We start from the raw sequence: 23998 nt of genomic DNA, 5'->3' as shown, positions 1-23998 counted from the left end.
TGTTTTAAAACTTCCTTTCTCTGTTGTAAAAAGAGAGATTGTAAGTCCAGGGAAAAGAAATCCCAGGGCAAAATACCTCTAAAAACTGAAATCAGTTAAAGGGAGAAATAAAGTTTAAAACCCGTTTATTGCTTACAAACTGCAGTCTGGAGCCATCTTTCTCCTCTTTCCTGCTCCAGCAGAAGCAAAACCGGCCCTCCCCTCCCCTTTTGGGTACAGATAAGCCCTCCTTGCCCAGATAATTACCCATTGATATAGGGATGAACTTCTCTCCACCCCTGAGGAATGATGCAAATGCACTATAAAGCCACACTTCTTTCCACCTCTGAACGCCTATTGATATGCAGATGTACTAAAGCCAGGCAAGATATTCTGGAAATATTACAATTTTACCCACAGAGATCCAGGAGAAAGGACAGGATCTTTGACATAGTTATTTAACATGAAAGTTCTGACTATTTGCAATGGCAGGGGGATATTATCCTGGTGGGTTACAGTGTTAAAGAATCCTTTGCTCCTGTACACATGTAATTTCATACGTTATGTTTAAAGAACTAGATTCCCTAGGTAAAAACCACTCCCTTCTCTTTCAATTTATAGAGGATAGTTACTGGACCCATTATTTGATTGTGTCCTAAGGACCTATGGTTAAAGTTGACTGAAAATTTCCAGACTACAAAAATAACTTCACTTCTAATTCCTTCCCTTCATCCATCTATTTTTCATATAAAAACAAGGTAAAGTTGTATCTTCTTAGTTCTTTCTTTCTCATTTCCTTTCCCATTTTGGTCTATATGGAAGGCACACAGTAATCACTCTTCACTAGATCATTTAATAATCTCCCTTTTCTCCCTACACACCCATGGTCTATAAATCAAACATCTTAGAAAAAGAGATTATAAATAGAAGGGTAATTGTGCCTTACAACCTGAACATTTCTTTTCTTATGTTGTTTTTCATTTCACAGTCAAGCAAAATCTGTATTGCATCATCAGGATTCGGACACGGAAGCAGAGCCACCATGAGTTTCTAGGAATGAAACCTTTCATGGAAGTGGAAATGCTGGGGAAGTGAATGTCTGGAAGAGGGAGTCAGCGGATCAGAGAATCACCGGCCACTCTCGGAAGCATTGATGCAGATGGACAAATCAGAGTTTTTGGGAAAGTTCAGGAAGCCAAGTGCACCCAGCTGCCCAAGCAGGGTGGTGAAGGGGGAGTTCGTGAAAAGGTGTACAGGAAGCTGTGGCCTCTGTGTAACTCCTTCCTGCGTGGGGTTACAGCCAAGCCCCTGGTGGTGGGCCTGCATTAGCTATTGACTAGCAGATCCAACAGCAGGAAATGTGAGCTGGAGGTGGAGCAGGCAAGAGCCAGATAAGCTAGGATCTGCAGGGCACCTCTGTTTCTGTCTGTTACTCTATCTGACGGAAAACCTGCCAAATACAGTGACTGCTGCTTGCCTTCTGCCCTACAATTCTGGCACAAGCTACTCTTTTGGCCAACTCTAACCCAGAATCATAGAAGGGAGGGGCTTCTAGGAAACATAGTTCCTGCCTTAATCAAGTAGCTGTAGCAAATTCAGTGTGACACCTGCCACCATGATAACTGAAATGGCATCACAACAAAAGTCTCTTAAAATTACTCTTCCATTCGAATGTCCCTCAGTAATAAGTATGCATAAGTATTTAGAATGCATAAGTGTGCCACCCTTTTTAGGATGGCCAAGCAAAGCCTGCTTTTGGTGGTGTTGGACTTGGCAGGATATATTGTAGAATGGAGGAAGTGGCATGTGCTAAGAAGCTCATAGGATTCCTAGTTGTGGCTCTGACTCACATGGAATATGTAACCTGGGGCAAATTCCTTTCCTCTGTGCCTCTTGTTTCCTCATCTTAAAATGGGCAGGACTTTACCCAGTTAGCTTTTGTATAGTCCAAATGAGATAACGGAAGTGAAAGTACCTTGTGGACTGCTAAACACCGTAACAGTTGTATATTCCATTATTTCAAGGATTATCTTCAGCTTGGCAAATGCTTAGAGCTTATGTCCAAAGTAGATGGTCAAAAGTAATTTTGAAGTGAATGAATGAATGAATGAATGAACCTGACTTGGCATCATGAGAAAAAAAATTAAGGTGTTGCTGAGGATGTAATTTCAGATATAGAAGCTTCCAGAAAATATCTTTACTCCCTGAAGTCAGCACACTCCATGGCCCTCATTGGTGGCATGATAATTCAGAAGTATCCCTGCCACTACAGAGATCTGTTTATTTTCTAGTTATCAAAGAGTAAGGGGCACATTATCATCACCATGGGCCTGAAGGCCCAGAATATACTGAAATGGAGGACTGTCCATGGGTGAGGGATTCCTGTTGACTCCTCTGGAGGGTAATTTGGAAGTTTGGCTCATGACCTAATCATTCCACTCTTGTGAGTTTATCTGCAGGAAGTGCTCTAATATGGGTAAATGTGTAACTGCTGGGCCCTTGCATTCTGGAGGTGAGCAAACTTCATTTGAGAAGTGTTGTGTCTTGTGTTGAAGAAAGCACCTGTAGGAAACCTGATGGCACATTCTAACTGGGGAGAACTGAGGTGGGCGTAAAGGAAATTGTGAGAATTAACAAGAACATGTGGAGCTCCTCCTCTGTGTTAATCCCTCCTTCAGGTTATGGGAATACAGCAACAAACAAAACAGACCCAGTTCTTACCCTCCTGGGGGAGAGAGGCAGTACAAAAATGAACAATGTAATCAAGTGTCAGGTTAAATACCCTGAGGGAAAATAAAGCAGTGCCCAGGATTAGAGAATGATGTGGGTGCCCTTTGTACATAGGGTACCATCTATTCAGTGAGGAGGTACCATTTACTCAGTGACATGAATGAATGGAGGCAGGAAACTATGCCACTATCTGAGGGAAGAACATTTCAGGAGGTGGAACAAGTGCCCAGGCCCCAAGAGGAGAAAGAGATTCTTTAATTAAGAGACAACAGGGAGCCTAGTGTGGCTGTACCGCAGTGAGCAAGGGGAGTGTGGTAGTAACTGAAGTTGGAGAGGGAGCCAAGTTACAGATCACATTGGCTTTCAATTTGGGTCCAGTCAGATGGGAAGCCATTGGTAAGTTTTGAACTGAGGCATGGCTTTTGCTGGCTTAAGTATTGAAAGGATATTCATGGGGAGCATGAGAGGTGACCAGGAGACACAGAACCCCCAGACGCCCTTTGGAGACCTTGAAGGGTGTGGCCACTTCCCTTAGCTTGAGGGTTGAAGTGTTAGCATTTTGTTTAGATGTTAAAGGAAAAGAAGAACTGTGCAGGCTGGAGGACCTGAGGTCCCCTGGGCAACAAACTGAAAAGTGTGCAAGGATATATGTGTGGGCATGTTCTCAGCAGCAGTCTTTATACTAACAAATATTAGGAGGCAGCTGGGATGCCTGGCAGTGACAGAGTGATTAGCAGGTTGTAATGTTTCTTTTTAATGCAGCCATTGGAGAGGATGACAAGGATGCACATTCTGGTGAATGAGAGAAGCGGGTCATAGATACACAGTGGATTCTAGTTTTGTAGAGGCAGTACGTGCATGTCTATATGTGCATGAGGAGAGTCAATTAAAACAATATTAACCAACATATTTGAAATGGTGGTCCCTGAGTGGCGGAATTATGCATGACTTTTTTTAACCTTTATACTTTTCTGTATTTTCTGGGTTTTTTTTCCAGTAAATATGTATTATTTTTATGATGAGAGAAAGCAATTAATGTTTAAAGAAGAATTCACTGATGTATGACTTGGATATTCGTGAGCACTGTCTCTACCTTTCTTATATTTTAATCAGCTGCAAAATGGTTCAAAATTTGCCTGTGGGTTATAGAGACAGGTGTAACTGAGATGATTCTGGGCCAGTGAATGTATTCTGAGCTCTTGTGGCGGATCAGCCCTAGGAGGAAAAACGATTGCCAAAGTAGAGATATTACCATCTCCAGATTGCCACCTTTTGTTTTCTGGTCTGGCTCTAGGATCGAAAGGCTGTGGGAGACTTCCCGGGTTCACTGTGGAGTGTGGAGAAGACAGATGCATGGTCATCCTGATGGTAGAATGCATGCCTCAGAGAGGTAAGCATGCCAGCTTCCTCCCTGGCCATGTAGCCCAGAAAATGAACATTCGTGCTCCCTTCATCCCTTCATAGAGCCCAGCTAGATAGCTGGTTCTCTTTCAATGTACATCATCAATCTTGATGTTTGTTCAAAGCAAACCTGACAAGCTGGTACTGCATGGTCCATTGCTCCAGGTTTACACAACAAAATCATCAATCATTAACATAAAAAGCCATTCAAGGGCCACATTCCTAGGTGTTGGGCAAGGTTTGATCATGGTTCGAGGTTCCCTTAGAGACATGCAAGAAGTAAGTAACCAGCCATACTGTGTTATTCTTTCCTACCCTCTTATTTTCCAGGTTTGCGCCAGAGAGGGGCAGCAACTTAGTCTCTTTGATTCTCAAGTTCAATACCGCCAGGGAAATGCTCTGGTTGGTCCTTTTTGGGTTAGGAGCTCACTTCTGGGCCAACCAACAAGCAACAGAATATGTGCATGGGTGTGTGTGAGTGCACCAGTCTTTGGAGAATTAAAATGATAGCTGTCTGTTGTAGGTTGGGTTCTCTAGGAAGCTGACTGAGATGGAGTTTAGTGTGCAGGATATTTATTAAGACGTGCTCTTGGCAGTCAGTCAAGAAAAAGAAATAAAAGGCATCAAAATGGAAAAGAAGTAAAACTGTCTTTGTTTGCAGATGATATGATCTTATTATGTATAGAAAATCCTATAGATTCTACAAAAAAACCTGCCAGAACTAATCAACAGATTCAGTAAAGTTGCAGGATGCAAAAATCAACATACAGAAAACAGTTGTTTTCAATACACTAACAACAAAACATCTGAAAAAAAATAAAGGAAACAATCCCATTCACAATAGTATCAAAAATAATAAAATACTTAGGATTAAATTTAACCAAGGAGGTGAAAGGTCTGTATACTGAAAACTGTAAGACGCTGATGAAAGAAACTGAAGATACAAACAGAAAGATACCCCATGTTCATAGATTGGAAAAATTCATATTGTTAAAATGTCCAGACTAGCCAAAGCCATCTACAGATTCAGTGCAATCCCTATAAAAATTCCAATGGCATGTCTTTGCAGAAATAGAAAAACAATGATAAAATTTGCATGTAAACACAGAAGACCCCTAATATCCAAAGCAATTCTGAAAAAGAATAAAGATGGAGGCATCACACTTCCTCTCCAAACTATATTATAACATTATAGTCACCAAAACAGTAATTACTGGCATTAAAATAGATACATTGACCAATGGTAAAAAACTGAGAGCACAGAAATAAACTCTCACATATATGGTCCACTAATATTTGACAAGGGGGCCAAGAATACTTAATGGGGAAAGGACAGTCTCTTCAACAAATGGGGCTGGGAAAACTGTATAACCACATCCAGAAGAATGAAATTGGGCCCTTGCCTTACACCATTTACAAAATTAACTCAGAACAGATTGAAGCCTTAAACATAAGGCCTGAAACTGTAAAACTTGTAGAAGAAAACAGGAAAAATGCTTGACATCGGTCTTGGCAGTGATTTCCTGGACATGGCCTCAAAAGCACAAGCAATAAAATAAAAAATGAAAAATAAACAACTGGGACTATAGTAACCTAAAAAACTTCTGCACAGCAAAAGAAACAATCACCAAAATGGAAAGGCAACCTACAGAATGGGAGAAAATATTTACAAATCATATACCTGATAAGGGGTTAATATCTAAAATATATGAGGAACTCATACAACTCAATAGCAAATCATTATTATCATCGACATCCAGTTAAGAAATGGGCAAAGGAACTGAATATATATTTTTTGAAAGAAGACATACAAACAGCCAACAGATATAAACAGGTACTTTGTATCACTAATCATTAGGGAACTGTAAATCCAAACTGCAATGAGATATCCCCTCACACCTGTCAGAGTGGCTATTCTAAAAAAGACAAGAGAAAAGTTTTGGGGAGGATGTGGAAAAAAAGGAACCCTTGTGTGCTATCGGTGGAAATGTAAATTAGTATAGCCACCATGGAAAACAGCATGGAGGTTCCTAAGCCATGAAAAATAGAACTACCTTAGGAACTAGCAATCCCACTTCAGGGTATATATCTAAAGTAGATGAAATCAGTATCTTGTAGAGATATATGCACCCCCATGTTCAATTCAGTATTATTTACAATAGCCAAGATATGGATACAACCTAAGTGTCCATCAACAGATGAATGGATAGAGAAGAAGCAGTACATATATACAATGGCATATTATTCAGTCATGAGAAAGAAGGAAATCCTGTTGTTTGTGACAAGTTGAACGAACCTTGAGGGCATTGTGCTAAGTGAAATAAGACAGAGAAAGACAAATGCTGTAAAATGTCACTTACTTGTGGCATCTAAAAAAGCCAGAGAAACAGAGAGTAGAGTGGTGGTTACCAGGGGTTGGGGGAAATATTAGTCAAAGGTTACAAACTTCCAGTTTTAAGATTAATATATTCTGGAAATCTACAGCATGGTGATTATAGCTAATAACATTGTATTATATACTTGAAAGTTGCTAAGAGAGTAGATCTTAAATGTTTTCACCACAAAAAAGAAATGGTAATTATGTGATGGGATGGAGGTGTTAGCTAATGCTATGGTGGTAATCATTTTGCAATTTATAAATTTATCGAATCATCCATCACAGGGCATATCTTAAACTTATACAATGTTATATGTCAATTGTATCTCAGTAAAGGTGGAAAAAAAAGAGCTCTTGAAATCAACACCTGTGGAAGGGAGGGGAAGACAGCATTGGGCAGAGGGAGAAGCTTCCATGCAGACCTGATGATAGACTTGATACAGGGAGCTCTGGAGTTAGAACAGCCCTGCACAGTTGACCAAAGATGGGTGGAGATGGCCAGCCCTTTATACCCTTGCAGTAATCAGTCACTGGATGTGGGCTGCATTGGTGGCTAAGCAGCTGAGGCAGACCATGGAGGGCTGACATCTAAGGGCTGTCTGCGGACCATTCTCTTGAAGTGGTACAAAAGAAGGAAGAACTGGGTAGTATATTACAGCATCCACCACAATGCCCACTTCTAGGGATAAACAAACAAAAAAATCTAGGGCATTTGAAACGTAATGCCATATTGTACTCCAGAAGGTTGTATCCACTACATTAAATTTCAACCCGGAATAAAGAGCTCTTACAGCTCAATTTAAAAAGCACAAACAACCCAATTAAAAATGGGCAAAGGATTTGAATAAATATTTCACCAAAGAGGATGTGTAAATGGCCAATGAGCACATGAAAATATGCTCAATATCATTGCTGTGGGGGAGATGCAAATCAAAACCACCATGAGATACCATTTCTCACCCACTAGGGTGACTAGAATTGAAATGACAGACAATAACAAATGTTGGTAAGGATGTGGAGAAATGGGAACCCTCATGTATTGCCAGTAGGTATGAAACAATGGTACAACAACTTTGGAAAACCATCCAGCGGTTTCTTAAAAAGTTGAACATAAATTTACCATGTGACCCAGCAATTCCCGTCTTAGATTTCTACACAAGAGAAATGAAAGCATGTATCCTCACAGAGACTTGCATGAAGATATTCATAGAAGCATTATTCATAACAGCCAAAAGGTGGAAACCCAAATATCCACCCACTGATGAACAGATAAAGAAAATGTGACATATCCATACAGTGGAATATTATTTTACTCTAAAAAAAGAATGAATATGCATTCAACATGCATGAACCTTGAAGACATCATGCTAAGTGAAAGAAACCAGACTCAAAAGAACACATATTATGTGATTCAATTTATATGAAAAGTCCAGAAAGGGGAAATCTGTAGAGACAGTGGTTGCCTGGGGCTGGGGTGATACAAATGTTCTAAACCTGTATTGTGGGGATAGTTGCACAACTCAAACAATTTACTACAAATCACTTAATTGCACATTTAAAAATGGGTGAATTTTATGGCAGTAAATTATGCCTTAATAAGCGTGTTTAAAAATTTTCAAGCTGTATCTAGACTATTTAATAAATAAAATCCAATAAAACTAAAGCCAAAGGGAAATCTAAAATTAAGGATGGGAAATTAAATCAAGTTCTACTTTTAAAACATCAGACATATTCTAACTCAGAACACTTTCTGGGCACAGGAGAGGTGCAAACAGTAGATAATATTCTCCCTTCCTTTTAGGGCAATGAAGTAAGTAGGATGTAGAATTAGTCTTGTCTGTAGATAAAAATGGTAATCAATTTTTAAAAAACAAATTCAATAAATAATATGCAGAAAAGATTCAATCAATCTTTACTTCATCATCCATTTATAATTCCTATGTGAAAAATTAATTTCCTGTTTCCAGAACAAAATTAATACAATGCATCATTACTCAGAATGAGAAGTGCAATACAAGTCCAGTCACCCTCAGATTTGTGAGCAAATAAAGTATTGGTTTTAGGTCACCATTCTAGAGCAGTTTGTTACACATCAGTTGATAACCTGAACATGCCCCAAGCCCCTCAACCAGAGGAGTCTCCAGGCAGGCAGGCATGTTCTCTAACCCAGTCCCTCCATTTCCCTCAGTGGTTTCACCATCCTCTTCATCATCTAGGTTTGAAACTACAAAGTCACTCTGTGCATAGTTCCCATCATCCCCTAGGACTTGCCACGTCTTGTCAGTACCATTGCTTGCCTCTGTGTCCTCCCTTCCAGGCTCACTGTCATTATCCTGCTTTCCTTCTTGCTAGATGATCACAATAGTCTCCTAAATTCTCTCTCTAAGTTTTCCTCATTCCAGTCCTGTGGCCTCTAAATCTTTAGCGGTTCTCACAGCCTAAACACTAGCATTCAAGGTCTTTCCTCAGCTGGCCCTTACCTTCCTATGATGGTAATTGTATGTATCAGCTTGGCTGGCCCCGGGGTGCCAAGATATTCAGTCAAACATTATCCTGAGTGTTTCTATAAGGGTATTTTGGGATGAGATTAACATTGAAATTGGGGACTTTAAGTAAAGCAGATTGCTTTCTATAATGTGGGTGAGCCTCATCTAATCACTTGAAGTCCTGATTCAGAACAAAAAGACCAGCCTCCCCTGCATAAGAGAGACTGTCTAGTAGACTGCTTTTGTACTTCATCTGCATCTTTGGTCTTCTTGGTCCTAGAGTAGATGGCCTTCAGACACCAACTGCAGCATCTGCTTTCCTGGATGTCTGGCCTACTGGCCTTTTGACTGAAACTGCAGCATCCACTCTCCTAGGTCTCCAGCCTGCTGGCCTACCCTGAAGATTTTGGACTTGCCAGCTTCCTTAATTGCATGAGCTAACTCCTTATAATGAATTTATTTCAATATATATACACATCCTATTGGTTCTGTTTCTCTGGAGAACCCTGACTAATACACTTCCTAACCTTGTGTCCCACTGAGCCCCTTTGCACACTTGACTCTCCATTCAAACTGAACTGCCCAGTGCTCCCTCTGTTTGCTCCAATTGTTTCGTCTTCACATCTACCTCACATTACTCTGCCTCTGCCCCTACCTTCAGTGATCACATAAAAAAAGTCACCTTTGCCAGGTCTTTCCTGATCTCCTCTGGACCCCTCTAGAACTTCATTTGTAATCTTATGTAATACCTCATATTACAGATCTTATCTCCTTGATTATATTGTGAGCAGCTTGAGGGAAAAATCTGCTGTTTTTTCATATATGCAACTGCATGCTTGACATTACTTAGATATGACAAAGTTGTCTAGAGGTAACATGTCCAAATCTGATCTCATGACTTTCCCAGTAAACCTGATCTTGCCTTGTTCTCTGTTTCAGTGAATGGAAGTGTCACAGTTCAGGTACTTCAGGTACTGTGGCTTACATACAGAAATTTATTGGGATGTTCTCTGGAAATCAATACCTTTGGGGCATGAGAGAAGCCCTATAGGGCAGGGAGAAAAGTTGGGTTTATATGTGGTTGTAACAAAGGCCTCAGTGAACTCCATGGTGAGCTCTAGAGAAGGAGTAAGCCTACCATGATGCCCTGAACTGGGGAGAGAGGGCTGGGTTTTTATATTCCCCACATAGACTAGTAATTATATGTGGAGCTTACATCCTAGCAAAGGAACACAGGTAGTAAGCAAAACATATAATAAATAAGTAAATTCTAGAGTATTTTAGAAGGTGAAAGGTATAATAGAAAAAGTGAAAAAGGATCAGGAATTGAGGACTGGATTATAATTTATAGTAGGTGGCCTTACCAACTAGGTGACATTTGAACAAAGACTTAAAGGTGAGAGTTAGTTACCGAGTCACATGAGGGAAGAGAGGTTCAGCGAGCATTAAATGTTTTACAGTGAGCATTTATTGTTTTGTTAATAACATTCCCCAAGAGGTAATTGTTATTTTGACTTCCATCACAATCTATTAGTTTTACCTGTTCTTAAACTTGATATAAATGGAATCATACATTCTTTTATGGGTGGCTTCTTTCACTCATCATAATACATGTGATATTCATCCATATTATTGTATGGCAGTAATTTGTTATTTTTTGAGGGGGCTGTTATTATTCTACTGTACAAATATACCACCAATGTGTTTATTCATTCTTCTGTTGATGGACATTTGAGTTGTTTCCAATGTTTATTAGTATGAATAGTGCTGCTATGAATATTCTTATACATGTATTTTGGTTGATATATGCACTCATTTCTCTTAGGTATGTACTCAGGAGTGGGATTGCTGGGCCATACAGGAGATACTGTAAAAATGTTTTCCAAAGTGGTTGTATCAATTTATACTCCCACTGTTGCTTCAGGAGAAGGACGTCCCCCCACTCTGGGCAAGTTCATTTTGAATTCTATGACACTGACCAGAGAGAAGGGCAAGTTGCAGGTGTTAAAAGGGGTTCATACCGTGTTTACTTTCACGGCAGTAGGTCTCAGTTTCTCCTGGCTTTCCCTCTAGGCTTCCCTCCTCCACCTGCACCACCCTCAGCTCTCTGGTCCTCCTGTTCTCTCCTGTTCTCCTTTTCCCTGCCCCTAGCACTGGGAGGAACTATGTGGGCAGGTCTCTACAGTGACTGGTGGACACCCAACCAATTACATGCCAGGAACTAAGGAGAGGAGATAATGGGTGTTTCCCCTCCACCCCTCCCCTGGGCTAGTACTCCCATAACTGACCAGCTGTTCTGTCCCCCATAAACATCCTGCTGCCCATAGACATGCAAAGCAGACTCCTTATGTACACAGTGGGCAATATTAAGGCCAGGTTAGTATCCTGGTCAGAAATTTCCATTTTCTCTACATTTACCAATGACGTATAAGAGTTCCAGTTGCTCTATATGCTTTGGTTATCAGAATATGTGTTATTTATTTTATTTATTGAGATATATTTGACATATAACATTGTGTAAGTTTAAAGTGTACAACATACAGATTTGATACTTTTATATTGCAGTATGATTGTCCATTGGTGTTCTTAACTCTTTTGGGTTCCTGGACCCAATTCCAATGTATATGTTGGTGGGAGGGGGCTCTTCCCACACATATAAACCAAGCAATCTTGAACAACAGTGGGGTGTCCAAGAACTCAACTAAATTCTGATGCTATCTGCCCAGAAACAGCACCAGATTAAGGGCTACATCTTACAAGTCTGCCCTCCATCCCCAATTCCAGACGCCAGGTCGTGAGCCCCAGGCAGTTAACCTGTGCTTCCCACCTACCCACTACAGATTGGGGGTTCCCATGACCTCCCTTTTAGGTTTGATTAATTTGCTAGAGTGGCTCACAGAACTCAGGAAAATACTTAGGTTTACCTGTTTAATAAAGGATACTGTAAAGGATACAAGTTAACAGTCAAATGAATAGATGCATAGCTCAAGGTACCAAATAAAGGAGCTTCTATTCTGGTGGAGTTTGGGAGCTTGCTTGGTGACATATGGGAGCATTCTGGTTCCCCAAGCCCAGAAGCTCTCTGTGGCAAAGAAGCAGGATCCAAGAGAGCAATATGTTCTTCTCAGGGGTTTTTGTGAGGGCTTCATTGCACAGACATGATTGACTAAATTATTGGCCACTGTCTGATTCAACCTCCAGCCCCTGCCCTTGGGTGGAGTCCAAAAGTTTCTCATTAACATGACAAGACACCCGTTTTACCTTTAAGACTTTGCAGTGTTTTCAGGAACTGTGGATGAAGACCAAATATACCTGGGAAATAGATATTTGGTCATCTGAATGACCAAATATGTATTTCTTATAACTCATTATAACAGATTGCCATTGTAGCATTAGCTAATACCGATACCATGTCACATAATTATCATTTCTTCTAGTGTTGGGAATGATTAAGATCTAGTCTCTTGGCAAGTTTAATGTTTATAATACAATTGTGTTGTCTATACTCATTACATTGTGTATTAGGCCTCCAGGACTTGTTTTTTACTAGTTGCAAGTATGTACTCTTAAAAACATATCTCCTATACCCAAACCTCTCAGTACCTGACAACCACCATTCTACTCTCTGCCTTTACAAATTCAGTTTTTTTCAGATGCCACATGTAGGAGATAACATACACGTGAAAACAAACTTGAGGAGTAGTGCACTTTACATACTTTAATGTATACATGTTATACCTCAATTTTCAAAAGTTCATTAAGAAAAGTGGGGTTCTGAATATGAAGAAGTCTCAGGAATACTTTTATCAATTTATTCTGTTATATCATTTTCCTTTTTATATATATCCAAAGTGATATATGATAAAAATGTCTAAAAAAGTCCAGAAGAACTTTCAATAAATATGAAGTAACAATTCTAAGTGCTCAAAAACACATATTTATATTCACACATATTCAAATTCAGAGGGACTGCATGTAATCATTTATTTCCCAATAAGATAGAAAAATTCCCAACCAACTCATTAGAATCCATCCCAGAGAGTACAATGCTGAAGCTTCATCTGTGGGACCCTCAAGGCACTATCCAAAGGGGTTGGTAGGTGGTTGGTGGGGCCTGTAAAGGCTGACCAAGGTCACTGATAAGTACTTGGTGAAGGTCAGTAGTCAAGTTGCATAGTATATTGTATATTTTGTATATTTTTAAAAATCAAGAATAATGTTCATTTTGTTTCCTTTCCTGCATTTTAATCCAATGCTCAGAACTGTCATTCACAGATACAATGAATTCACAGATACAATCTTTGGAGAATTTTTTCTTACTGAGATTTAGCATATTATTTGTTCCTGACCCATGTGATTCCCAAGTATCTAAAAGGTATAAATTATTTATGGTCCAGATGGTGATCTGATACTACTCTGCATCAAAATGTTCTGCCCTTCTGCTGCATGCATAGGCACACAATTACAAAATTCAGGTTGGTCTTTAGGTACTAGTTTAATAGCCCAAGGTATGTTTTATTACAAATAAACACTCCAGTTTTCAGCAACCTTTTCTCCCTTTGACTGCTTAGAATTAAAAACTATTCTGTGGTAGCTACCAAGTTAAGGAAGAGAAAAGGGGAGGAAATTCCTTTTTTTTTCTTGCCAGAGGGGAGAATTTTTTTCTCAGCTGAATTAAAAATTTCAACATTTCAAAATGGAAGGCTGGGAATAGACTGCTAATTGTTCCCCAATACACTTTCCACCTACTTTATTCTTTAGAACCCTGAATTTAAGAAAGTAAAATGGCTTCCCAGAATAGAGACTACATGACCTAGCTTCTTTTACAGCTAGGTATGGTCATGTGACTGCATTCTGGCCAACTGTATGTTAGAAGAACAGACATGTGCACCTTGTGACATGTGCAAAACTCTGCCCTAAGGGCAGAGTTTGCTACCCCATTTCTCTTCTCCCTTCTTGCTGGCTGGAAGAGGGATATACTAATAAGCCATCTCAGGTCATGTGGACAAAGGTCCACCCAGGCATGGCAGTTCTATAAAACAGAAGTACCCAGGGATGGCAGTTCCATTAAACAGAGGAGCCTGGGACCCACCACAGTGCTGACACAGCAGCCCTTGACTGCATATGCCCAGATGTTAACATGAGGGAGAAATGAAGTATTTTCTATTGTGTAAGACATTATTTTGGCTCTATGAGACAACAGTTAAAACTATATTCTAATGAAAAAAATCAATATTTAAATAGAATAGTAGACAATTTTGATTAAAAGATTAACAAAAGGACCAATGAAAGTCTCCATTTCCATTTGCAGTTGAGGGTTGGAAAAAGCACTGATAGATTTTTCTTGATATATGGTCATAGACATTTCTTGACTAGATGCTTGAAGAAAGGTCCTTTCAAAGTCTGAGGTTAATAGTCTTTCTGCCTCCTCTTAAGATTGAGCCAGGGGATGATTCAGCACTCAGAATTAAATCAAGAAGGGTCTCAGATACATCACAAAAGGTCTCAAATATGTCATGAAGGGCCCCAAATAATCTGGAAGAGTTTCATAAAGTTATGAACGGTTTCAAATAGATCAGGAAGTGCCTCAAGTTATAAAAGGTCTCAAATCTGTTAGGAAGGATCTCAAAGTCATAAGGAAGAGTTTTAGATACACCAGGAAGGGACTTAGATGAGAAGCGTCTCAAACACACCAGGAAGGGTCTCAAACATGTCAGCAAAGGTCTTAAGCAGTCAGTAAGAGATTCAAATATATAAGGAAGGGTCACATACTAGTAAGGAAAATTTTAATGACCCTTGAAAGGGTCTCACACAGGCATAAAGAGATTTTAATGTCTGAATGGGTCTCAAAAAGTCATGAAGGTTCTCAAACAAGTCGGAAAGGATTTTATACATGTCAGGAGGTGTCTGAACATCATGAGGAAGTTTAATCTGCAATGGTCCCAAGTAGGTCAGGAAGTGGCTCAAACAGGTCATCAAGCATCTAAAATATGTTAGGAATCATTTCTACCAAATAAGAAAGAGTTTCAGGGAGGTAAAAAATTGTTCCAAATGCCACAAGAAGGGATTCAAATAGGTTAGGAAGGGCCTTGATTCACTAGGGATGATTTCAAGCAGCAAAAAGGAGTCTCAAAGTGGGGAAACTTTTGAAACAAGTCAGTAAGGATTTCAAACATGTCAGGAAGGGTTTCAAAGAAGCCAGAAAGGATCCCAAAGAAAGGAGTCTCAAATGCACCGTGAAAGACTCAAATGTGTCAGGTGTCTGAAACATGCCATGAAGTATATCAAAGGAGTCTGAAAATGTCTCAAACATGATCAGAAGTGTCTCAAAGTCATCAGGAAGAGTCTCACATACATCAAGAAAGGCTTCAAACACATCAGGAAGCATCTCAGATATGTCCAGAAAAGTCAGATACATCAGGAGAATTATCTAATGCATCTGAAAGGGTCTCAAACAACTCAGGAAGGGTCTAAATGTTATGAGGAAGAATCTTACTGGGTCAGGACAAGTCTCAAACAGTTCAGCAAGGATGTCAAGCAAGTGAGAATGATCTCAAGTCAGGAAGGGTGTAAAACATGACAGGAAGGGTCTCAAAGTCATTAGGAAATGTCTCAAATAATCAGAAAGAGACATTAACATTTCATGAAGCAGCTCAACCAGGCAAGGAACTTGGAAATAATCAGGAAAAGACTTAAACATGTCAGAAAGAGTCCGAACACAAGTTAGGAACTTTCTCAACTGTGGAAGGAAGGAGTAAATTTCCAGAAGGTCTCACTCAAGTTAGGAAGGGTCTCAAAAAGAAAGGAAGAGTCTCAAATATGGTCAGAAGGGTCTGAATATGTCAGGAAGGGTCTCACAGAACTTGGAATATGTCTCAAGCAAGTCAGAATGATTTGAAATGCATCAGGAAGAGACTGACACAAATCATGAAAGGCCCTACACATGTCAGGAAGTCTTTTTTTAAATTTGTAGCATATTTTAATTTTAAATCACTTTAATACTTTAGCACAACAAAATGTAACTGTTTTCTTTGTACATAGGTTATTTCTCTGGAGAAACTTTTCAGATACTGATGTAGTTACTTCATCTTTTGAAAGAAAGAAACACAAATTCTTATATGTGACAAATTGCTCAAGGTAGACAAAGAATATTAAAAGAAGTTAACTTCTTAGGGACTTCAGTGTGGTGTGGTACATGCTTTAGTAATAAGCTTGCTTGCAGGAAGGCTAGTAAGGGTTTTATGTATGGTGTCTGGCACACTGTAGGCACAAAATAAGTGTTTCTTGAATGAATGTAGGCATTTTTGGGAGGCCAACTAGGAATCAACTCATTCTAAGGGTAACCTGTTTGTTGAACAAAAACATCAGACCAGGATAAAAGTGTTTCTTGAGAAGCATATTGGGGTAAAATACATCACTACTCAATGGGTATGTCTGAAAGAACTGTTAGTTATTGCTTTTCATTTCAATGACCTCGATAAAGAAAAAGCCCAGTGGCTTTAAGGTAATGTAGCTTAAAAAAATTAAAGTATTAGTTCATGGAATTTTAGTTTCTTACAGTAGCCCAATAAAGTCTAGTTGCTGTAATTCTTTCCCTTCATTTTAGTGATTCTAGATGTATATTCCAGCAATGTAGGTAGGAAGCAGACTAAGTCACCTGGAGTTTGCAAAGGGATTCTGTTCTTTTCGTAAACTAAAGCTTTTAGCAATTTTTTTGTAGTTATATTTCTATTACCTGGTTCTTGTGTCCCAAAATATTTAATACCCTTTTTATATAGTCACTGGATGAGATTCTATAATTCTTTCAAGAAAAGTGAGTGGTACACTGATGGTACAGAAATTATTCTATTAGTCAATTCACATACATTTTGGATATTATAGTAAATCAAGAATTAGCAATATTTCAGATTTATTAATAAAATTTTACTATATCTTTGTACCTCCTTGTAAGGTACGTATACAACCTGTTTAAAAAAATGGGGGGCATTATTTGTATATTTACCAAAGATCTATTCTGTTTTCATCAAGGTCTAGAAAATAATTTTCTAGGTGTGTCTAATGTTTACTTCTGGGGTCAGTGACATCTGTGAAATATGTTATTTTAGACGACTGCACAGCATATTTAGTCATTGCTTCCCTCCTACGGATCTGCTGCTACTTGGGAAATCTGAAGTGAAAAGAAATAGATGTAATTTAGGTTAACAATTTTGGTTTTCAATTTAATGGACTGTATTCCAGTTAATTTCCTATTTCTTAACTTTATAGGAAAATGATTGGGCTTCATGATACAACTTTAACCCGTATAGAATCCACAGCTTTGGTGTTGCAGGGGGTGTTTGGAAATACAGTATGTACGAACTTAGACTACTGTGGTGTATCTACTCCTGGGAGGAATACAATTGTCAGTCATGGAGTTTTATCAAATACTAGGTATTTTCCCACCGGAATGCTTCCTGTGCTGTGTTTACTGAAGCTGACTCCACAGGATGCTTTTCCTCACATCAGACTGTTGTACTTCACATTTTCTTCTTTTTAATGGGAAAGACTCTGAGGATGTCTCTTCTTTCTAAGTAAAGATGACTGGAGGTAAAATATATGCCTATAAAGAGCATCAAGAGATATAGTTTCAGCACATATGGGAAATAAATGGATAAGTCAAAGGGCAGCTTTGTGGAATAAGTACCAAATGATTCAAAATAAGGCAGTGACTGATAGATGGCAAATGCTTCTGTGAGGACACACAAAGAATAAACCAGCATCCATAGTGTTTGACTGAGCCATGTCAAGACCACACAGGATATTCCAATGACTGATAACATGCAGTTAGTGTACCTAACTGTATCCAACAGATTCCAAAAGATGAATAAAAGACACACCACATATTTCCCTTGGACTTCCTCTTGACTGGTGATCACCACAAAGAGGATGATGATTCTCTCTGTGAGCTGCAGAAACCTAGGAAAAAGATGGTCTGATTCAATGCCAACATACATGTGCAGCAACTCCAAGAGAGAAATGGACTGGCAAAGTCAAATCACAAGTCCAATAGCATAGAAAGTGTCAACCATGGAATCGTGCTCAATGGAAAAGCTTTTCCACTGCCAAGGAAATGACAAAGATGAGAAAAATAAGGTTTCAGAGATGCTTTATGGAAATGGCATTAATAAAGATGTGATTTCAAATAATACCTATGTGTACCTAGCGTTTGTGTCATCTACATACTTGGTCGGTACTTTCTGGATTTTTGTTAAACACTAGGCTACCGCTGGGGACTTTAGAGTTTCCATTGCTGAGAGCCCATCCTACATATGGAGTGAGCTGAAGTGGGAGGGAAACGAATGCTCCTCTAAGTAGGATAAATTTAAATTTTAAAATTAAATCCTGCCCTGTTAAGAAACTTCTAGGGAAGATTTTGCTGTCTTCGCTGCCTAGTGACCATTCCCATGACCATACGTCATCGAGCACTCCGGGTTTCCCTTCTTAGCGGCTCTGTGAGGTGGCCGCGTTGGTCACCATCCTTTCTCTGGTGATTCCTGAGGCAGACCAGAGGTCTTTTATTACTGGTTATTTTTTAAAACAGCTTTATTGAGAGAATACATCTACCATAAAGTCCATCCATTTCAAGCATACAATTCAGTGGTTTTAGTATAGTCACATGTGTGTAATCATCATCATCACAGTCAGTTTTATAACATTTTCATCACTTTGCAACGAAATCTTATATCCTTTTGGTATCTCCCGCATATTCTCCACCATTCTCCCACCAGCCTTAAACAACCACTAATCTAATTTTTATCTCTATAGAGTTTCCTGTTCTGGGCTTTGATATGAATTGAACCATGTAATGTGTGGTCTTTTTTGATTGGCTTCTTTTACTTAGCATAATGTTTTCAAGGTTCACCAATGTTGTAGCATTTTTCAATACTTCATTACTTTTCAGTGGCCAAATAATATGTCTGTTGTATGGATACACCACATTTTGTTTACCCATTTGTCCATTGATGGATATTTAGGTTTGCTTCCACTTTTTGGCTGTTATGAGCAATAATAATAAACATTCAAATACAGGTTTTTGTTTTCAGTTTTGTTGAATATTTACCTAGGAATGGAATTGTTGGGTCATACGTTAACTCTATATTTAATTGTTTGAGGAACAGCCCACAAAGCAGCTGTGCCATTTAATAGTCCCATCCCATTAGTAGTGTATGAGGATTCTGATTTTTCCACATTCTTGTCAGCATTTGTTATTTGATTGATTCTAGCCATCCTAGTAGGTGAGAAGTGGTATCTCATCGTGGTTTTGATCAGAAAGTCATATACACATCAGGAAGGGTGATAAATAAGTAAGGAAGGCTTACAAAGAGGAAGAGTCTTGACTATGTAAGGAAAGGATGCAAAGTAGTCATGGAATTTCTAAGTACCTCAGAATGTGTCTCACACACAAAGTCTCTAATATGGCAGAGAAGGTCTCAAGAAGTCAGGAAGGATTAAAAAGCACATCAGGAGTGGTGCCAAACATGTCAGAAATGATTCATTCTCAGTGTATGGAAAAAAATAGATTTTTGTATTTTGATCTTGTATTTTGCAATCTTGATAAACTCATTTATTAGCTCAAATAGTTTTCTTTTTGGTGGCCTCCTTAGGATTTTCTATGTTCAAAATCATGTCATTGTGAAAAGAGATAATCGTACTTTTTCCTTTCCAATCTGGATGCCTTATATTTCGCCTTCTACTTGCCCTAGCTAGAACCTACAGTACAATGTTGAACAGAAGTGGCAAGAGCAAGCATAGTTGCCCTGTTCCTGACCCTAGTGGGAAAGCATTATCTTTCCCCATTATGTGTGAAGTAAGCTTTTCATAGATGCCCTTTATCAGTCTGAGGAAGTTCTTTTGTATTTTTAATTTGTTGAGTGTTATTATCATGAAAGAGTGTTGGATCTTGTCATATGCCTTTTCTGTGTCTATATGATCCTGTGGTTTTCATTTCTTATTCTATTGATATGGTGTTTAAAATAACCTATTTTCAGATGTTAAACTAACTCTGCATTCCTGGGTTAAATCCCACTTGGTTAGTGCATAAAATCTTTTATACATTGCTGGATTCAGTTTGCTAGTAATTTGTTGATTTTTAAGGGGTCTGTATTCGTAAGGGATATTGATGTGTAGTTTCTTTTTCTTGTGATGTCTTTGTCTAATTTTTCTATCAGAATAAGACGGTCAGCTGCCGTAGGGAATGCAGTATAGCCAGAGAAGACAAGTAGTGACTCTACAGCATCTTACTACGCTGATGGACAGTGACTGCAATGGGGTGTGGGGAGGGACTTGATAATATGGTGAATGTAGTAACCACAATGTTGCTCATGTGAAGCCTTCATAAGACTGTATATCAATGATTCCCTAAAAGAAAAAGAATAATATGGTCAGTTATGATAGTAGACCCATCTACTTCTCTTTGCAATTCTATTGGTTTTGGCCTCACGTAGTTTTGATGCTCTGTTCTTGGGCACATTAAAGATTGTTGTGTCTTTTTGGAGAACTGACTCCTTTATCATTGTGCAATGCCCTTCTTTATCCTTCATAATGTTGCTTGCTTTGAAGTTTGCTCTTTCTGAAGTTAATGTAACTATTCCTGCTTTCTTTTGATTAGTGTTAGCATGGTATATTTTCCTCCATCTATTTACTTTAAATCTGTACATGCTTTTATATTTAAAGTGGGTTTCTTGTAGCAACATATAGTTGGGTCTTAGTTTTTGAACCACCGTGACAATCTCTGTCTTTTAATTGGTGCATTTAAAACAGTGACATTCAAAGTGATTATTGATGTAGTTGGATTAATACCTACCATATTCATAACTATTTTCTATTTGTTGCCCTTATTCTTTGTTCCTATTTTTGTCTTCTATTCTTTTTATATCTTTTGTGGTTTTAATTATGCATTTTTAATAATTCCATTTCCTCTTCTTTCTTAGTATATTGGTTACACTTTTTTAAAAAAATGTTTTTTGTGGTTGCCCTAGATAGAATTTGCAGTATACATTTACAGCTAATCCAAGTCCACTTTCAAATAACACTATACCTCTGCACAGGTACTGTGAGTACCTTATGATAACAAAATAATCCTAATTCTGCCCTCCCATCTTTTATATCAGTCTGTCATTCATTTCACCTATATTATAAGCATACATCTCTGCATGTGATTATATACATAAGCATACATAACCAAATACATTGGTATTATTTTGAACAAACTGTTATCTGTTAGATCTATAAAGAATAAGAAAAAGTTTTTTTCATTTTACCTTCATTTATTCCTTCTTTGATGTTTTCCATATTTTATGTAAACTGAATTTATGACTTATATTATTTTTTTTTAAAAAAAAGAACTTATTTTAACATTTCTTGTATGGCAGGTCTACTGGCAACAAATTCTCTCAATGTTTGATTGTCTGAGAAAGTATTTCTCCTTCACTTTTGAAGGATAATTTCACAGGATACATGTCTTGCCAATGGGTTTCAGCCCCAGGCAAGTTTGCTATGGATTCAGCGTGACCAAAGAAAATGACAGCAAAACGTTCTTTGGGGTGAAAGGGTTATACCCAACTTTATTTCCAGGTGGCAGGTCAGTCACTAAAATCCCGTTCACTCAGAGTGAGTCTGTATGCAGCAAGCCAGTCTCTGCCTCTGGGCCTCTCTGTCCACACAGCCATCCTCTGGGCCTCTGTCCTCAGCGCTGCCACCACTCCAGCCTCTGCTCTGCTCTGCTCTCCTGCAGCCTTGGAGCCCTACCACCATGTTGTGCCCAGGCTACTGGGAGGAGCTCTTTTTATAGAGTCAACAGCCATGTATTGCCCACAGGTGTGCAGTGAGTTAGTCAACCACAGCCAGGTGAGAATCCTGGCCACAGGAACTCTCATTTTATCCACAGTACAGAATTCTAGGTTGGTGTTTTTCCTCTCAATACTTTAAATATTTTACTCCACTCTCTTCTTGCTTGCCTAGTTTCTGAGGAGTAGTCAGATGTAATTCTTATCTTTGATCCTCTATAGGTAAGGCTTTTCTTCTTTATCTCTGACTTCTTTCAGGTTTTTATCTTTATATTTGACTTTCTACAGTTTAAAAATGATATGCCTATGTGTCTGGCCTGAGGGTTTCAGCCCCAGGCAAGTTCAGTATGGATTCAGTGAGACTGAGGAATGACAATACAACATTCTTGGGGTAAAAGGGTTTATTACCGGCTTCATTCTTCCAGTTATAGGTCAAGCACTAGACTCATGTGTGTATCCAACAGTCTGCAGGTCTGTAATCCTCTTCCATCTCTGCCTCTGCCAGAGCACTGGGCAGAGCTCTTTATATAGTGACTCAGTCAATAATAGCTTATGGCCTAAGAGTGTGGAAGCAGTAACCTAGCAATAGGCCAATTACATCATCAGGTAGTTTAGGTTCAGGGGAGGGTCCTGGCCATAGGTACTTCCATTTTCTCCACACTATGTGTAGTTTTCCTTTTTTGGTATTTATCCTGCTTTGAAGTCTCTGAGTTTCCTATATCTGGGCTTGGAATCTGACATTAATTTGGGGGGAATTCTGTCATTATTGTTTCAAATATTTATTCTGCTTATTTATCTCTTTCTTCCCCTTATGGTATTCTCATTATGCCTATGTTACACTTTTTGTAGTTGTCCTATAGTCCGAGGATATTTTTTTCTGTTTTTTCTTAATTCTTTTTTCTCTTTGTTTTTCAGTTTTTGAGGATTCTATTGATATAGCCTCTAGGTCAGAGTTTCTTTCCTCAGCCATGTCCAGTCTACCAATAAGCCAATCAAAGGCTTTCTTCATTTCTGTTACACTGTATTTTTATCTCTAGCATTTCTTATTGGTTCTATCTTAGGATTTTCATCTCTCTGCTTACATTGCTGATCTCTTCTTATACACTGTCTATTTTGTCCATTAGAGCCCTTAGCATATTAATTGTAGTTTTTAAAATTCCTGAATCTGATGATTTCAACATCCCTGCCATGTCCGGTTCTGTTGCTTACTCTGTCACTTCAAATCATGTGTTTTGCCTTTGGGTATACCTTGTAATATTTTTCTTAATAGCTGGACATGATGTACTGAGTAAAAGGAACTGCTGTAAATAGGCCTTGGTAATGTGGTAGTGAGTGTCGGGGGAAGGGAAGCATTGTATTATCCTATGATTAGATTTCATCCTTCTAGTGACCCTGTGCCTCTGAACTGTGAACTTCATGAGTTTCTGTTTTTTTCTTCTCCCATAGGTGAGAGAGGATGGCTAGAGTGGACTGGAGTTGGGTATTTCCCTTCCCCCTAGGTCAGTTAAGCTCTGATACCCCACCAGGTTAGGTTCTGGTTAACTAGTTTCCCCTGAGGACAAGCCTTGTTAAGAACAGAGTGTGGTAGTGTATTTAAAAATGTTGCCTTTTCCTCTCCTCCTAACAAGTATGAGGGGATTTTTCTTTGATATTTACTGTGGGAAACTGGTTGAACTCCTGAAAGTAAATCTCACAATGTGGTGGAGGCCCCCTTATGACTGAGTCCCCCTGGAGTTTCAATTTGTTAGAGTTGCACACTAAACCTTCAGCAATTTGTCAATGACAGTCAGGGTTTCCCACCCTGGCACTGGTTCCTGTGGCAGTTTCCACTCACAGTTTCTGCTCTAGTAATCTATGACTCACTGTGTTCACCTGTCTGTCTTTCCAGTCTTGGGAGAAGTGATTTGCCCATATCCTCCCCTATCTGACAGACCCAAGAAGAGCTGTTGCTTTTTCAGTCTGTTCAGCTTTTCACTTCTGTTGGGACAGAGTGGCAACTTCCAACCTCCATACATGTAGAACAAGAAACTGAAAGTCTCAGTTACTGTATTTCCAACCCCAGAATTTTGCATTTTTAAAAATAATTTCTATCTATTGATATTCCCTATTTCATGAGACATGGTCTTTCTCTTAGTTGGTTATAGCTCCTATAACAAAGGTAGTACAGACTGGGTGGTGTAACCAACAAACATTTATTTCTC

At 38.9% G+C, this 23998-nt stretch overlaps 1 long non-coding RNA gene and 1 pseudogene across 1 annotated transcript in view; both read right to left on the bottom strand.

Moving 5' to 3' along the window:
• Nucleotides 1-23998, bottom strand: part of LOC118968940 (uncharacterized) — a 286730-nt gene that overhangs the window by 57332 nt on the left and 205400 nt on the right. The gene's annotated exons all lie outside the window — the stretch shown is intronic.
• LOC108392342 (very-long-chain (3R)-3-hydroxyacyl-CoA dehydratase 4 pseudogene) lies at nt 17182-18041 on the bottom strand (annotated as a pseudogene).

Source organism: Manis javanica, chromosome X (genome assembly GCF_040802235.1).
Source record: "Manis javanica isolate MJ-LG chromosome X, MJ_LKY, whole genome shotgun sequence".
In the NCBI taxonomy this organism is placed as follows: domain Eukaryota; kingdom Metazoa; phylum Chordata; class Mammalia; order Pholidota; family Manidae; genus Manis; species Manis javanica.
The sequence above is the reverse complement of the archived record's forward strand: the minus strand, read 5'-3'. Positions and strand labels throughout refer to the sequence as shown.